Below are 6,825 nucleotides of genomic sequence, written 5' to 3'. Positions count from 1 at the left end.
GTACAATTTTTTTATTTTATTTTCTTTTAATATAATGTAAGTTTTTCAAATTTTCCAAATAGAAAATATAATACAAAGGATGTATAAAATATACATATATTATATATATATTATATAATTATAAAATATTATAATGCATAATTACATAGCTTGCAGTCATATAAAAATATATTACAAAATATATATTATAATTATAGTACAATTTATAAATTGGTATCAACATCAAATAAATATGTATTCGAATTTATTCAAATATTTTCAATAATACGGATAATGATGTTGAGAGCACACACACATTCTTGGACTTATAATAATACTATATATATAGAAAGAAAAAAAAGGAAAATTCGGAGAATAAAATAATTTTTCGAAAAATGAAGATATATTTTCCATTTTTCGACATTTATTCAAGATTTATTTTCTATTGTTACAAATATCTTTTACACATATTTTTGTTATCATTTTCATAATAGTATAACTTAATATATAATATTTTATTTTAACTCTAAATACAATAGAGTTATAAAATATAAATTAGAAAATTAATTTAATATATAATAATACAATCAAATTGAAAATATATAATGTATAACAATAACAATAATAAAATATATATACATAATACACACACACACACACACATATATATATATATATATATATATATATATAAAATACATAAAATTGTTAATACATAAGATAATATATAAAATTTTTCGTTGAAAATATATAGTGTAATACATAACAATAAAATATATATTATATATAATACATAAAAAATTGTTATGTAGAATATATACATAGATTACTTTACTATATTACACGAAAATATCCGCAATACGTACAACGTAAAATTGATTAGAAATTTTTAAAAAATTTTTAGATTAGCGTAGCTGATAATCTATCGCGACTAAAAAAATCATTAATAAATTTATCGCTTGTGTTCCTCTCAATTAAGAAAAAGTAATTTTAATGTGAAATTTTAATTCATTTTATAAGATTTTCTAAAAGAAATGTTTGATGACACGGAAAGATAAGTAAAACTTTGATGTTACCCAACAATTAAATCAGAGAAAAAATTAAATTTCGCGGTTTAAATTTCGCGAATATATATGATAAATAAATAAATTAATAATAACAGTAATATTTAACTATAATACACATAATTTCTATAATAATCGGAATACAACATGCGCAATATAATTATTATCATTTTGTGCGACAATAAAAATATTGCAACATTAGAGGCGCATTTCATATAATTTGCACAATATTATAATATACGTAAGGAATCAAACGCGGATGCAGAATCTAATAGTCGATTTCTTTTCAAATATACAATTTCATGTAAATTTCGCGATCAAAAGTAAAATATATATCTTGTTCCGCGAACAATTGCAAACAGGCTAAACTTTAATATCCTTATGCCTTAAAATAATCGCGTTATCGCCACGCTCAATGAAGAATAACTGGCCCAACGATTAGACCAGATCAAAATCCCTCTGCCGAGTGACACGCTGGTTAATATCTGACAGAGAGAAGAACGATCCTAAAAGTGGGAAGCGACTTTAATTTGTCTTATTTCTTCTATTTCGGATCTCGCGAAATCGATCCACAACGGATAGTTAAGTGATTCATTAAACATCAGAAGCTTCTTTACAAGAAAGAACGAAACCCCGATCTTCCTGACTGCTCCCGATAACAGCGATTTCGGCAGCGGATTAACGACTGTTACCCTTCTTATCATTTTCAATATATAATATTAAAATTCGCGTAAAAAAACATCTTCTTCCATTTTAAGAAATCTTTTCTTTTTACTAAAAAATGACTGGATATAATAGTTTTTATATATATGTTACAATCAAATATATTTAAAGGTAAAATGAAATACATGCGCTTTTATCGTTGCTTGATTAAATGTGTGAATAATAATAATTTTAGGGTACCAAATTTGCTCAAAATTCGAGACAAATCAAATCTGATAACAGCAAGATTAAAAAAAAATTCAACTTGAATATTTAGCAACATCAAATGAAAGATTATCAAGAAATTAATTTTTCTGTTGCATTTAACAGTTAAGACTTAGCACGTAACAATAATTTGCAGATATCTTACTGATATCAGAGTACCCATTCGATTTGTCTCGAATTTTTTAATTAATCACACATTTTATATTATATCATGCATTCCTAATATATTATTAAGAATAATATTAAAAAATAGTTTTTCAAATATGTCACAATTTACGCACATGTATTTTATTATATGTACACTCTTATCTAAAATAAACTAATTATAATATACATAAGATAGTGGAGCATCCAGTAATTCCTGCAAGTGGTTTCTTAAAAGAGACCAAAAATAAAATTAATTCAAAATTAATTAATAAAATATACTTGTTTGTAACCATAATTTTTCAAATAATAAAAATTTTGCACAAAAAAGTTTGCGCAAAAACTTATTAAATTAAATTTATATTTGAAAAAGTGAATTTTATCTATTATATCCATTTTTGAATTATTATTTTCATTATTAAAATAATAGTGATATTAATAGGAGGATATTAATGGAAGAACATTTTTAACAAAAAGAGAAAATATATCTTCTCTCAAAGTATAATGAATTTTGTAATTCGATTTCAAACAATGTACGGTGATTGTCGTTAAATCACTGCCAAAACATTGTTTCGAGGAACTGCCACGAAAACCTAGGTTTAATTCCTACTCTGTAATGAAACTTTCAATTTTCAATGAGGCACCGAACTAAGCGTTGCGGATAGATCTCACAAAAACCGGCGAGAAATAACTGTCCGCAATGAAAATCGTTTCGATTTTCCGCCAGTACAAACCGCGCATTTGCTAGCGTCCACCTGACATGAGGGACAGCGATAAGGCTTCTTCGTCGAGACAGCGATCACATCCAAAAACGTGAAAAGAACGCAATTGTTTGCAATATAATTTATTATAAAATCGTAAATCAATAAATCGTAATCTATAAATATTTAACGCGATGCGAAATTCTCGAAATACATTAAATTAAAAACGATAATCAAAGAAAATTATTTTGTTTTATAGATTTTAATTTCCGCATGATTGATAATGTTTAATATTTCGCAATATTTTATTTTCGAACATACTTGTGTTTTCTATAATATTAAAAGAACGACAAATTTTACGTAAAAAGCTAATATCTAATTATTGGGTTAACATCGTGTTTTTCTTGATTCACTTTTATTTAATAACCTTTATATTATGTAAAAGAATTTTTTTTACGGTATTTGCGCGATTACGAAAGTTTCTCGAATTTATTAATAATCTTTTAGTATAAAAAATAAGCTATCCAAATATTTGAATAATTTTGCAATAAAAATATTCAAATAAAATATATCAAATGTTAATTAAACAAATTTTGTTATTGTACGTATTCATCTAATTTCATGTAATGTACAATAGATTTCTTTTACATTATTACAACTAGATTATAATTTCTATACAATTGCAAAGAAAATTATGAAAAATAAAAATAATATAATTACAATTTATAGATATAATTATAATGTTAATTACAATTTAATAATTGATGCTATTAGTATCAATATTCTCAACATAAGAAAATTGCAAAATTTTTATTATTTAAAATGATTATTCAATGATAATCAATGTATATGATTTCAAATAAGTTAGAAAAAAAATTATTTAGATCGAATTACTTTTATCTCTCAATATTTTATCAAATAAATATTATCATATTAGATACTAATAACATTCACATTTGAATTTAAAATTGTATAATTTTTAAAAAAATACAATTTTTAGTAGTGATAAAATAAAATACAATTTACAAAAAATAAAATATTAAATTTAACATATGTTATATGTATAATAAAATGCAACTTAAATGTACATTATGTATTTAAGTTACATTTTTTACATTTTCCATACATTAATTTTTTTATTTTTATTTATAGTTTTTTTTATAATTAATTTCAATTCTTTATATATAATTTATTTAATTTTATATGAAATAAATTATATATATATTTAATTTTTACATGCCCTAATAGCCCTAACAATCTTAACAACCCTAACAGACCTAATAGCCCTAACAAGCCTAATACAGACCCTTAAAAATAACATATTTTTATGTTTTTTTTTTCTTGAAAACAAATTTAATTTTTATATGCTTTAATAGCCCTAACAAACCTAATAGGCTTAACAAACCTAACAGTCCTAACAGCCCTAACAGACCTAACAAAGACCTAACAGCCCTAGCCACCCTACTTGCTGGCTTACGCCAGCAGAAATTCACGATCAAGTGAAATTTGGGGAACCCTAATTAGGAATCCGCGATAATGAAAAATTTAGGAAGCCCTAAGCGGAAATTCGCGATAAAAGGAAGCCTTAGCGGCGCAACACATCTTTTGGCAATATTGCCAATATTGATGTATTTTCCAAGCCAGTTATCTCTGCTTCTGGCTATATTCATTTTGACGACTATTTGTTTACGATCGTACGATATTATGATCGTATTTTAACGTACGTCATTCAGTCGTCAGAAATCGCGAAATAAATTGTCATGCATAAAATATAATTAGCATGCATTTTAACTCTCGGTCGGCGGGTTGCTTATAAATATTTTTATTTTTTAGATTAAATATTTAGAAATTAAAAATCTATTTTTAAAATCGTTTTGTAAAGGCCCATATATATATAATGGAAATAAATATTTCATGTATGTCTATATCTATTGTTAATTTATAAATATTTTTTCTTTTACTTTAATTTTTACACATATTGTCCCGCCAATCAAGAGTTAGAAGCAACGGATTTCTTCATGCATTTACAAATCCTTTGCTTCAAAATAAAAAGTTGTCACTTACCGGCACTGATGCGCAACAGCGGAATTGATATTGAAGCTATGTTGTCTGTAACATACAAATATAAAATGCAAATTATATCAATGTTCAAAATAATTAATATTTTAAGAAATTATTATTGGACTCATTGAATTTTATATCTGATGTACGCAATTATAAATAGATGTATAAATATGAAATAATTTTATAAGTAATTAATTTTTTTTAAGTAGAAACTTTTATAGAAAGAATTATTATAAAAATTTGTCCAATTTTTTCATGTTTAAATCATTTATATAAATCAAATTAATTAATTAATTAATTTATATAAAATTAATATAAATAATAATACACACCATCAGGTTGTTCCGCTGGTGCAAGATGCCTTTCCTAGGCCTGCTCCTCCTCTCAGATCATCTGGATTGGTTACATCTATAACATATACATAGAAAATCCAAATTATAATAACGTCCAAAATAATTAACATTTCAAAGAATTATTATTGTATGTATTGTGTATCTTATATTCAATCCATATAATAATAAGTAGATTCATAAAATAATTCTATAAATTAAAGAAAAACATTATTAATAATTCTTTAATAATTTTATAAAAGCTTATATTTTTACAAGAGATTATAGCTTTTATTTAAAAATCTTTTTCTCTCTTATTTAAATCATATAAATAAACAAATCAAATTAATTGTTGCGATTAATTGTTTAATTTAAATTATGATAAATATATTTAATATTTAATATATAATTACAAATAAATAAATTGCTTACCAGAAGGTTGCTCTGCCGAAGCTGGATGCCTCTCCTAGGCCTCCTCCTCCTCTCAGTCTTAATCGCGCGATACTTAACGGCACTCCCGCACTCACGAGCGATATTTTTATATCGCTATTTTCGCACTTTTACGCGCGATACTGAACGGCACTCCCGCACTATTCGATACGATTAAAAATTTTCTGTTTTGTCGCGCGATGTATATATTTAATATATATATACTTTAAACGGCACTCCCGGTTTCGGTACGATCGAAAATCCCGTTTCACTTGTGAAAGTGGGATTGCGAGAAAGTCCAACGCGAAAACGCGATAACGCTATGACGCGAAAAAGCGGTAACGAGACGCCCCCGTCCACGACACGTTGACGGCACCGACGACGAAAAGTCGACGACGCAATATATATATATATATATATATATATATATATATATATATATTTTTTTTTTTTTTCTTTTTTAATAATATTTATGTTTTTTTTCTCTGAAAATAAATTTAATTTTTATATTCCCTAATAGCCCTAACAAACCTAACAGTCCTAACAAACCTAACAGCCCTAACATCCCTAACAGTCCTAGCAGTCCTAACAGCCCTAGCCGCCTTACTTGCTGGCTTACACCAGCAAAAATTCGCGATAAGGTACAATTTGGGGAGCCCTAATCGGAAATTCGCGATAAAATTTAAAGAGCCTTAACCGCGCAACACATCTTTTGGCCAATATTGACCATGTATTTTTCAGGCCAGTTATCTCCACTTCTGGCCATTCATTCTGACGACTAATTTGTTTCAAAAACGATCATGCGATTATGATCGTTTCGTTAACGCACGTTATTCAGTCGTCAAAAATTGCAAGTTATAAATTATCATGCATAAAAGATAAAAAGCATGCATTTTAACTCTCGGTTGGCAGATTGGTTAGAAATATCTCTATTTTATAGATTAAATATTTATCGATTAAAAACCTATATTTTTATAAAATTGTTTTTTATAGAGACCGATATATAATAGAATTTTAGAATATTTCATGTATGTCCGTCATACAATTGCAATAAAAATCATCTATCTTTATTAAAAATATTTTTCCTTTACTTTTTCACTTTAATTTTTACTCGCGTATTGTCCCGCCAACGGAGAGTTAGAAGCAATGGATTTCTTCATGCATTTAAAATCCTTTGCTTCAAAATAA

At 26.0% G+C, this 6,825-nt stretch overlaps 1 long non-coding RNA gene across 1 annotated transcript; it reads right to left on the bottom strand.

Annotated features, from left to right (window-relative positions):
• Positions 1-4,776: 4,776 nt before the first annotated feature.
• On the bottom strand, positions 4,777-5,718 carry LOC112639807. Its single transcript, XR_003123695.1, has 3 exons — positions 5,641-5,718; positions 5,212-5,287; positions 4,777-4,924 (listed from the first exon to the last, which is right to left on the bottom strand). It is a non-coding gene; the product is annotated as an uncharacterized LOC112639807 (long non-coding RNA).
• Positions 5,719-6,825: the final 1,107 nt, after the last annotated feature.

This window comes from Camponotus floridanus, unplaced genomic scaffold (genome assembly GCF_003227725.1).
Source record: "Camponotus floridanus strain SB8 unplaced genomic scaffold, Cflo_v7.5 scaffold91, whole genome shotgun sequence".
Classification (NCBI taxonomy): Eukaryota; Metazoa; Arthropoda; class Insecta; order Hymenoptera; family Formicidae; genus Camponotus; species Camponotus floridanus.
The sequence above is the reverse complement of the archived record's forward strand: the minus strand, read 5'-3'. Positions and strand labels throughout refer to the sequence as shown.